This window comes from Dermacentor andersoni, chromosome 1 (assembly GCF_023375885.2).
Source record: "Dermacentor andersoni chromosome 1, qqDerAnde1_hic_scaffold, whole genome shotgun sequence".
Lineage (NCBI taxonomy): Eukaryota > Metazoa > Arthropoda > Arachnida > Ixodida > Ixodidae > Dermacentor > Dermacentor andersoni.
Window position 1 is genome coordinate 136,055,345 of NC_092814.1, and position 12,097 is coordinate 136,067,441.

The following is a 12,097-nucleotide window of genomic DNA, read 5'->3' on the forward strand; positions in this document are numbered from 1 at the left end:
CTTCGTTAATTTTTACGAAGCGGACATGACGACTTTCGTGCCTCCATTTCCCCCAATCTTCTGGAGACGATGTGACGTCGTGGGCAGATATGGAATGACGGCCACCTTCTTTTGATCTGACTTTTCATTTCTGTGCACCTGATCAGATACGCATACTTAGTTCGTCTTGCGCAGAAGAGCATCAGCCAGCGCAACTGTCAAGTGTTTAGGATAACCTGCCGAAGCTATGCGCTGTATTTGTATTTCGCAGCTTTCATTTACACGATACACACACGACCTCTTAAGCGCATTATGTGGACACACCTGAATGACTACCCTTTTCACCAGCTTTGTGTGAGCCGACAGAAACGGCAACAGGAGTTTTTTGCGCCGCAGCTCGTTTGTCCTGAAGATATGGCTCCGGGAAAAAACTAGCTTTAGGTAAAGAAACTTGAGCATGTCGTTTTCAGGCCTTTTAGACTGTACGCTGACGGCGTTCAATAAAAACGGTGCGGAATCGTCCGCCAAATATCAGTGTACAATCGGCGAATACACCTGACCACATCCGAATGACTGGCTCGGTAAGCTTCTGTTATTTTTTAGTTTTGTCTGGTACCGGATTTTTTGGAAAGATAATTTTCGCGAAGCTAGAGTTGTATCATTGTAATGCGCAAATTAAATGTGACCTATGTATGATTGAAAGTTATGTGACATCTTTCTGCAGTTAGATGACTTTCTTTTGTAACTGGGAGTGCCTATATTTAACGCATCTATATAAATATATTTCTATATTGCTTTTTTTAGAAAATAAAGCAAATCGTGATAACGTTGCACGACGGAGATGCTTTTCTGTGGGGTGGCAAAAATATAGTGCACTGAAATAAGAGGACTGCTTCGAATATCATTCGTTCTCGTTTTGCTGGCTAAATCTACTGCGCAGCGCTCCGTGATGCGATTACACGATGAGCGCCGAAGTAGGAAAACCACTTTCAGCTCCCAGTATTAGCGGCAGCATTTGCTTCGAACAACTGCGTCTCTTTTTTGTTCGGTTCCGCACACAGAGAAGCATAGAGGGAAAACCAACAATGGCTGCGGTAGTCGTCTCTCAGATCTTGGCACCCAATCGGTCAAAGCAATCTGCTCTGAGGGAGAAACTAGCGAAAGCTGGAACTTCAGGCTGAAAATGAAGTAGCGCGCAAGAAGGAAGTCCACCTCCCGAACCCAATTCGCTGGGGCTCTACTGTACGAGTGCAGCCTGGCCGCTCAGATGAAGGAGGTTTCTGCCAGAGGCGCGAGCTGAGTGACGTGACACGGTCGTGCGGGTTAGGGTTGATCGACGATGTGGTTGCCCAGTGAGGACGGAAGTAAACAGGAAGGCCTCTACAGGCGTCTAGCGAAAGGAGCCTCTAGAAATTGACAGTCAGCAAAACAATTTCGATGGATGATACAAGAAGCACGGCTTATGTGTCGCTCTGCGGCGCGGTCCGCGTAACAGTTTCGTTTCTCCTGGTCATTACTCTCTTTCATAAACGCTAGATCATTATTACGTCTTAGGTTTGTCGTTAAGAGCGATAACCCACGTCACTGTAGCTTACGTAGCTAGATCGAGGTCACAAGAGTTGGTTTCAGTGGAGCACCGACGTCCAGTACTAACGTTTCTAAAATCACTATTTCTCGAGACACGTGGTTCTTTTGCGTCCGGCGACCAAGAAGACGCTTGCCAAGTGTGCTTGCCAAGTGGCACTGAACAGTGCAGCACAGCTTTTCCGACAGCATCTTTCTTACGCCTCTGTTGCATTTGTGTATGATGTATTTCATAAAAAGAGTTGCCTGTTTGTACCATGACCTGGCAGTAGGTGTAAGTATGTAGTGTCTTTTTATTTAAACCTCCTCAGCGTCTTCGTCTGCCCCCCCCCCCCCCCCCCTCTTCTGCGTATGTCTTCTTTAATAATTAAATCCAACACTGTACAGTTCAGGTTGTCAATGAACATTGTTTTAACGTGAAATACTGCTGAGACTGACGCGATACGAGTCCTATGGTGTCATTCGCGTGCGCTGTATCAACATTTTTACGAAATCATAGGACGTCGTCCTACTGGATTATTTCCTAATATTTATGAACGCGGGGGTGAGTGTCGGCAATCCTCATAATCGTATCACTGGCGTTTTCTTGGTGCCAGCTTCGGTAACGCACACCCTAGATGCCAAGATAAAATTCCCTCCAGAATATCTTTTTCTTTCATATTCATCATTATAAACTTCCACTTCATGGCGATTACACAAATAAGCATTAATTTTAGGTCAGCACAACAGTGAAAATAGCAGGCCAGCCAAAATCTCAAGGGCAGGAAACGTTGCTCCTTGTCGATTGATAGGTCCGCTCTTTGCTTACTAAATAAATTTTAGGATATATTCATATTTATCAATAAAATCATAAGAAAAACAGTTAATGAATTGCGCACTTGGACTGTACCCTTGAAAACTGTTATGGAAAACGCTGTTGCTTATCTTGAAAAAAAAAGTGCTCGTTCTAAACTTCCTGACCACCGATATTTATTATTGTAAACGATAACGTGTCTTTACCATTGATGATTTCTCGTACGTGTAAATTACGTATCGCTCTATGGAAAACTAACAAAAATGGTAGAATGGTAAATGAAATGGAAAAAAAATTGACAAGATGGTAGAAGATGGCGAGATAAAGGGAGATTTCTATGTTTAGCGATTCGAGGTGTGAAACCTAACCCAAGCCAACATATTAACTTAAGATGAGCGGATAATCTTCATTGGAATCATAGTAAGGAATCGTGGTCTTTCAGCCCATCGTTCGCCCATGTACGATTGCACCCCATATGCTGTCGTACTCCAGAGACCAGTCGTTTTGAACCTTCGCGCTAATATTTATTGCGTGGAAACTGTCGGGCTTGCTGAATTGAGTATCAGCTTTTATGGGCGTCTTGCGCTGGAGTTTTAGGTATAGTAGTGGCGCCTGGTGGCGGTGCGCGAAACGTTATCTGGGTAGTACCGGCTTGGGTAGTATTGAGCCCTGGCTGTGGCGAAGCACGTTTCTAGCCCGAGTTTGGCGTCGATTCGCACTTTTTTCTGCCCTATTGCGAGTGCGAAAAGGCTCGTCACTTCTCACAGACCACGCCGACCACGCTGCGAGCTAGCCGCAGCCTATAGTTTAAGGAAAACGGACTCTCCGTGAGACGTAATGCTGGAAGCAGAAGGAATCGGCGACGCCGATCCGGAGAGACCTAGCTCAGCCTCAAAAAATCGTCACCGTCGTTACTTCTGCGTCGTGAGCTGCCATGAACAAGAAGACCTGAATCCCAACATCAGATTCTACCATTTTCCTTCAATGCCTTACGAAGCGGAGCGACGGGCGCGCTGGATAGCTGCAGTTCGTCGCGCTTGGTAAGCGAAACTTCGCGCCATGCTGACTGCTTCGCCTGTCTTGAAGCTTGCTTGATTATCAGCGTTCTAAAATTTGGTCTTTTGCACCTACAGCCCCGAAGGCAGACCGCGCCATAGCAGCAGGCATGGCTCGTGATTGACGATTTGAGACCCGGCCACAGCGACAATTAACAATCGACTGGTACGAAGTGGTGAAGTGACAAGGTGTGTGCAATTGACCACAAATTGTCGGGCTGATTCGGTGAGAATTCGCTACCCCACTACGAGCAGCATAGGTTAGAGAGTTAAATGTGTTCATCCTTGACCTCAAGCCAACACGTTGAGGCAGCGCAGCAAGATAGTATTGATTGCAGCTCATCGATGTTCGAGCGCTGTCATTAAAAGCTACATCAAGCGAGCAGCGCACGAGCTCGCGCTGCAGCGCGATTCGCACGTACGTTATTGCGAGCTCATATGCATTGCATCAGTTACTTATATATTGCTGAAGGGACAGATGGCCGCTACTACAGTGCAGGCATAACTACTTGTCTAGCGGCATGCAGTCAACAAAGATCGCAGGAGGCCCGCCGTTTCGCGGCATGCAGAAAGTAGCTGCCGTCGCGGCGCGTACCGTCGTGCGCTTGAGCAGTTCCGTGCACATGATGTCTGCTTATCGCTGCTGTGAATTCATTTATAGTGAGCATTTCCTCGCGTTTGTGTGCCTGAATCTAGCAGCGTGCAAACCTTACCTGAAGTTCAACTTCGTACGCGACTCGCTTCACTTGCGATTGACACCGCGCTAAAACTTCGCCGCTAAATTCTTGAGCGACGTACACGCATTCGGCGTTGCATAATTTATTGCCTCTACGCAGCGTGCCACCCCTGGAAAAATCTTCGGCACCCGATATTCGCTGCGAACCGTGGTACAACAAAACCGAAAGTGGCGGCTCCATATTGTAAACGTGCTTTCCGAAGCAGACGACCGAGCTAGGTACTACCCAGTTCAGGACAGAGGGCGCTTTTTAGCACCATTTTCGAAGCGCATGAGCCCCATTGACCAATATCCGAGACTTCTTCATGTTTTTTTAAGGGCATCTGCGCGTAGAAATACTGTGAAAATATAAAGCGTCCGGCAGGCAATAACACTGAAATGTTATAGCCTAGCGTCAGCCTATGTGGACTACTGCGCCCTCTTTCTCGTTAAAGATATGTAAGGTTTATGTGACTGCTTTCATAAGCGCAAATAATTTATATATCCTAAACAGTGCCGGAGGTTCACTTATTTGATGCGGAAATACAATTTCGCACCCCATGGCGACCTGCTGGAATAAAGTTGATTGATTCCTCGGACCATATCTGCCTCCGCGACCACGACACGCACGGAAATGTCATTCCATTCTTCGAAGTCACAGTCCCCATAATGCGCCTGTATTATTTTCTCTCTCCTCGCTTTGCGTCCCAGTGGCCGGCTTTTAAGCGCATATTGTTACCGACGTAAGCACATTTGTTTTATTTCCTGCTATAGGCGAACTGATTATATGACGCACAATATAATTCGCAAATGATTCCCATTTGTTCCTCTTCTTCGTTTTTTTTTTTCATATCTCTTTTTTCAGTTTTAGGCAATGTTCCACGCTTTATTGTGCATGATTTCGTTATTTTTTTTCTTTTGTGTTAAATGTTTATTTCTGTATTATTCCCCTTAATGTACACAATCGCACTGCGGTTTCTGCCTTGCTATATATATATATATATATATTCTGATATACATTTTCTGGCAGGCAGTCCCCTTTCTGCTTGTGCTCTAGCACCTCCTCTATATATGCATCATCATCATCATCATCAGCCTGGTTACGCCCACTGCAGGGCAAAGGCCTCTCCCATACTTCTCCAACTACCCCGGTCATGTACTATAGTTGTGGCCATGTCGCCCCTGCAAACTTCTTAATCTCATCCGCCCACCTAACCTTCTGCCGCCCCCTGCTAAGCTTCCCGTCGCTTGGAATCCAGTCCGTAACCCTTAATGACCATCAGTTATCTTCCCGCCTCTTTACATGTCCTGCGCATGCCCATTTCTTTTTCTTGATTTCAACTAAGATGTAATGAACTCGAGTTTGTTCCCTCACCCAATCTGCTCTTTTCTTATCGCTTAACGTTACACCTATGATTCTTCTTTCCATAGCTCGTTGCGTCGTCAACTTAAGTACAACCCTTTTCGTAAGCCTCCAGGTTTCTGCCCCGTACGTGAGTACTGGTAAGACACAGCTGTTATACACTTTTCTCTTGAGGGCTAATGGCAACCTGCTGTTCATGATCTGAGAGTGCCTGCCAAACTCACCCCAGCCCATTCTTATTCTTCTGATTATTTCAATCTCATGATCCGGATCCGCGGTCACTACCTGTCCTAAGTAGATGCATTCACTTACCACTTGCAGTGCCTCGCTACCTATCGTAAACTGCTGTCCTCTTCCGAGACTGTTAAACATTAATTTAATTTTCTGCAGATTAATTTTTAGACCCACCCTTCTGCTTTGCTTCTCCAGGTCAGTTAGCGTGCATTCCAATTGGTCCCCTGAGTTACTGAGCAAGGCAATATCATCAGCGAATCGCAAGTTATTAAGGTATTCTCCATTAACTCTTATCCCAAATTCTTCCCAATCCAGGTTTCTGAATAGCTCCTGTAAACACGCTGTCAATAGCATTGGAGAGATCTTATTTACCTGTCTGACACCTTTCTTTATTGGGATTTTGTTGCTTTCTTTATGGAGGACTACGGTGGCTGTGGAGCCGCTATAGATATCTTTCAATATTTAACATGCGGGCTCTTCTACACCCTGATTCAATAATGCCTGCATGACTGCTGAGGTTTCGACCGAATCAAACGCTTTTTCGTAATCATTGAAAGCTATATATAAGGGTTGGCTATATTCCGCACATTTTTCTATCACCTGATTGATAGTGGGAATATAGTCTATTCTTGAGTAGCCTTTACGGTATGCTGTCTGATCCTTTGGTTGACAGAAGTCTAAGGTGTTCCTGTTTCTATTTGCGATTACCTTAGTAAATACTTTGTAGGCGACGGACAGTAAACTGATCGGTCTATAATTTTTCAAGTCTTTGACGTCCCCTTTCTTATGGATTAGGATTATGTTAGCGTTCTTCCAAGGTTCCGGCATGCTCGAGGTCATGAGGCATTGCGTATACAGGATGGCCAGTTTTTCTAGAACAATCTGCCCACCATCCTGCAACAGATCTGCTGTTACCTGATCCTCCCCAGCTGCTTCCCTCTTTGCATAGCTTCCAAGGCTTTCTTTTCTTCTTCCGGCGTTACTTGTGGGATTTCAAATTCCTCTAAACTATTCTCTCTTCCATTATCGTCGTGGGTGCCACTGGTACTGTATAAATCTCTATAGAACTCCTCAGCCACTTGAACTATCTCATCCATATTAGTAATGATAATACCGGCTCTGTCTCTTAACGCATACATCTGATTATTGACTATTCCTAGGTTCTTCTTCACTGATTTTAGGCTTCCTCCGTTCCTGATAGCATGTTCAATTCTATCCATATTATACCTCCTTATGTCAGCTCTCTTACGCTTGTCGATTAACTTCAAAAGTTCTGCCAGTTCTATTCTAGCTATAGGGTTAGAGGCTTTCATACATTGGCGTTTCTTGATCAGATATTTCGTCTCCTGCGATAGCTTACTGGCATCCTGTCTTACGGAGTTACCACCGACTTCTATTACACACTCCTTAATGATGCCCGTCGGATTGTCGTTCATTGCTTCAACACTTAGGTCCTGTTCCTGAGCTACAGCCGAATACCTATTCTGTAGCTTGATACGGAATTCCTCTATTTTCCCTCTTACCGCTAACTCATTGATCTGCTTCTTATGTACCAGTTTCTTCCGTTCCCTCCTCAAGTCTAGGCTAATTCGAGTTCTTACCATCCTATGGTCACTGCAGCGCATCTTGCCGAGCACGTCCACATCTTGTATGATGCCAGGGTTAGCGCAGAGTATAAAGTCTATTTCATTTCTAGTCTCGCCATTCGGGCTCCTCCACGTCCACTTTCGGCTATCTCGCCTGCGGAAGAAGGTATTCATTATCTGCATATTATTCTGTTTTGGAAAGTCTACTAATAGCTCTCCCCTGCTATTCCTAGTTCCTATGCCATAATACCTCACTGACTTGTCTCCAGCCTGCTTCTTGCCTACCTTGGCATTGAAGTCGCCCATCAGTATAGTGTATTTTGTTTTGACTTTACCCATCGCCGATTCCACGTCATAGAAGCTTTCGACTTCCTGGTCATCATGACTAGATGTGTGGGCGTAGACCTGTGGGACCTTCAATTTGTACCTCTTATTAAGTTTCACGACAACACCTGACACCCTCTCGTTAATGCTATAGAACTCCTGTATGTTACCAGCTATGTTCTTATTAATCAGGAATCCGACTCCTAGTTCTCCTCTCTCCGCTAAGCCCCGGTAGCACAGGACGTGCCCGCTTTTTAGCACTGTATATGCTTCTTTTGTCCTCCTAACTTCACTGAGCCCTATTATATCCCATTTACTACCCTCTAAGATAACGTTCTAGCGTTAAACGTTGCCAGGTTCAGATTCCAATGGCGGCCTGTCCGGATCCAGGAATTCTGACCACCCTCTGCTGCGTCACAGGCCTGAACGCTGCCGTGGTCAGTTGCTTCGCAGCTGCTGCGGACTGAGGGCCGGGGTGGTTATGGCCAAGTGCTGCACCAGGGTGGCCAATCCTGCTCTGGTGAGGGAGTGCGTTACCGGTTCTGGTCGCCGGGATCAGGCCCCACTCCAGGCCTGTTTATGCAATTTTATCAATTTTATATATATATATATATATATATATATATATATATATATATATATATATATATATATATATATATATATTCAATGAGACAAAAAAAACTGAAACCGACAGATATAGGGAAAGAAACTCTTTTTCAGAAGAGATATGTTTTTGCGGGCGCTTATAGAACCGTTGACAAGCTACTCTGTATAGGGAGGGTGGAGGAAATTATGATATTCCAGAGTAGAGTAGGACAAAAGGAGGGTAAAGTTAAATATGAAATTAGTACATGAACATGATAATGATATTTACATACGAGACTTCTGGTGAATTTATATTTTTATGTCATAAAGTAAATATTTAAAGATTTCCGAGAAGGCTGATTTCTGATATGTATTGCAATAAGAAATCCAAAACTGGCCGCTGTTTTGAAGGACAAATTATTGACCTTAAGATGCTTGGTAATAATGACCATTTCGAGCTCATAAGAATGTCTTTTGTCGTGGTACGCGGAGTGTGCTCAAGTAATATGTGCTCCACCGTCTCTAGGCTGTCACATTTATCACAGTAGAAATCATTTGTCCGCCCTATGCGATACAGATAATTGTTAGTTAATGTTACGTTTAGTCGAAGCCGATAGTACAATGTGTCTAACGAAGTGACAAAGTAGTCCATGAATTCTTCATCTTTCTACGGTGTCAATCGATCGCAAAATTTATCCTGGTGAAGTGGCTGATTCCAGAGGCAGTCTTAACCTTATTAGGCATATTTTTTGCCACGTTTGAAGAGGCAGCTTTCGTAAAAGAATGTTCGTCTAAAATTTTACAGCGAAGCTGCATATGCCTAGTTTCCAGCGGATTGATGTCCGTAAACCAAAAACCATGGGCAGATCCCAAAGATAGTGCAATACCGGGCCGACCCACGGCAGAGGTGAAGCACGCTTCAAGAACTCCGCCAACTTGTAAAATTAGGTTTAATATTTTGGGTCCAAATACAACCTGTATCAGATATTAAGCTGATAAGAAGAGACACTACTCTTTGATCCGCGTCAGCCATGTCTACGTTCGTACCGCCCTCTCTTTGTCGGCGTTCCAAGTACTTGCGCATCTCCTTTCCTTCCGCTCTCCCGTGGCGGCGGTGCCGTCGAAACGTCATTCGTGTCAAGTGTCCTACTGCTCCTCGGGGCGGCGGTCCCGTCGTCCACGCGAATGTGTATGAAAATCACGGTAAATGAGTCCGCACCTATGTTTGTGCTAGAAGAGTTTAGTTTGACGTATTACACCAATCCAAGGCACCCAACTACTCAACAAGTGTCGTGTATAGAATTAACTTTCGCCAAAGATCTGTCTAAGGTTGTAACCCAGCCAAACATTGTGTATCACAGTAATCACAAAGCCATCATCACTATCGTCACCAAATCATCAAAATTAATATATGTTTACCCTTGTATAACTCTCTGAGATATGCTACAGCTTCGCTGGTCATCCACCTTCACAGAGTGGAATGGGTCCTAAATTTTTCTCTTCAAGTCCCTTTCGGGCAGCTTCACCACTATTCCGTTTCTCGAAATACCGGAATGGCCATATATCTACTAGAAGGTAAGGCGCTGCCCAGCAGTGTTGTCCTTTGGTGAAGTTATGTAATAATATAAGCTCCGGGTTGGTTGTTACATCACTTGTGCCTCTTCCACATGCCTTGTAAGGCAGCTTTGGAATCCGTGAATACCAGCCAAATCCTTAGCGGTTGGTAGTGACATACATACATACATACATACATACATACATACATACATACATACATACATACATACATACATACATACATACATACATACATACATACATACATATATATCTATCTACAAACTATCTCGCATATGTCTTTTCCATAAAATATACTACCATAACACATATTTACGTTCTATCTTTGTCCAACCACCACCAAAAAATAGACCACCGCCAAAAGGTAAACATTCCGCACTGCAACACCGTCGGCTTTTCATATTCATTTCTTCCCCAAACGAGCAAAGATTGGAATAACTTACCCGCATTACTTACAAGCATTATTGACACCAATAACTTTAAAAGCACACTTCAAAGCTTCATGTTATAAATTATTGTTGCGTTTGCTTGTTCTGTATAATAACTGCTTTTATGTCATTGTTTTAAGTTTTGGCTTGTATTTCTATATCGTATGTTCTTTCCTTTCTTTATTTGTTACGCCATGTATTTTTGCCACGCTTACAAGTTTCTATTTACCATTCTAATATTGTATACGATGTTTTTTGCCATGTTGTTTGCCTTCCTTCCTTATTTTGTGATTTGCCTCTGTATTTACTTATTTACTTACTTTGCCCCTCCCCTCTGCAATGTACAACCGTACCTTGAGGGTATGATAAATAAATAAATAAATAAATAAATAAATAAATAAATAAATATATAAGGGCCTCCTTCATGCCATATAGCTCTGCTGACCTGCAAGACGCAATGAGAATCACTCTCCTGTAGAGAGCACAAAATATCCACACGTATAGTTACAGAGCTCAACTGTGAAAATCTGTGTGGCAGCTGCGTATTTTCTGTGAATATATTCCAGAGCAGTCTGATGGGTCGCTGCTTGAGGCATTTTTTTTTTTTTTTTGCACTGACACCTGAGATAAATGGCATGATTCCCAGTGGTGACAGTGTCCAGGGTGGTATGTATGGTGGCGTATTCTGCGACACTTGAGCAGGAATCGAGATAGATACGCTTCCGATGGCCTGCCAAAGGCTAGACGTAGGACTGCTTCTATATATATTGTTGAAAAAGTGGGTCTTCGTGTGAAGCACATGTGTGAGATGAATGCAAAGTACCTCCTGCGAAGACTAGCGCTTCTAAAGGCAGGGCTTCATCTTCTGCAACTGCTCCTAAGTTGAACGACTTCTTCGGAAATCAAGACATCGTCGAAGACAGTTATTTCGTGCGGCTTCAAGTTTTCTCTTGCTTGAGAAAGATAATGTATGTAGGATCGCGAGGTAACAGCGTAATGTTCTTTCAGCGTAGGCCTTATGGAGGAGCACCGCTGATCGGCAGTGACTGCCCTACTGTGGCCCGGTTAAGAATGCGACGTTGAGGAAATTTGCTCACTAAGTTTTTTCAGTTGAGGCGACCATGTGAGATTACTGTCGATCGTCCCACCAAGGAACTTTTGTGTCTGGAGGTATGAAAGGATGCAACCATCCAGCACTAGTGGGTATTTCGCCATACGCCTCCGCGTGAAAGCCATCGCAACGCTTTCGCCAGGGGACACTTTTGGACCCTTTAAATTTAAGTATAGGCCAATATATTTGACAGCACTCTCTGGAGCTGTTGTTCGGTGGTACTGCGAAAACGCGATGCGCTCCAAGTACAAATGCGTTCACATACAATCTGATGCTCACACCACGAGGCAGGTTTGTTCTCAGACGGATGAGAGTTAAATAATACTGGGTTTTACAAAGTTCCTTGTAGTACTCTCTTCTCGACAGCATGAAACGCCGTTGGGCCACCTGGGGTACACAAGGAAAGTTAGCGTCCTTGAAGATAGTCCGCAGCTCATATGTAAAGCCGTCCTCCCATGCCAAGGGCTTTCGAAGCATAAAGTATTGCTTTATGATTCACGGAGTCATACACTGATTTAATGTCGAAAATTGATTCTTAAACTGATGATACCAACGCAATGATATTGTCCGTTCCGGACCTATTTTGACGGAAGCCATTCATTTCCTCCGGCTAAGCTTTCCTGGTTGCCGAGAACCAAATTAGTCTTTTACGAATCATTTTTTTTTCGTATAGCTTCCCCACGCAGCTAAGCAAAAATATGGGTCTGAAGGAGGCGTAAAATGTTGGCTGCTTCCCTGGGTTCAAGATTGGAATAACTT

The 12,097-nt window shown here is 44.1% G+C and overlaps 1 protein-coding gene and 1 pseudogene across 1 annotated transcript in view; one reads left to right on the plus strand and one right to left on the minus strand.

Moving 5' to 3' along the window:
• Nucleotides 1-12,097, plus strand: part of LOC126543350 (synaptogenesis protein syg-2-like) — a 961,852-nt gene that overhangs the window by 735,410 nt on the left and 214,345 nt on the right. The window lies entirely within an intron of this gene.
• LOC126546489 (U2 spliceosomal RNA) lies at nucleotides 9,075-9,254 on the minus strand (annotated as a pseudogene).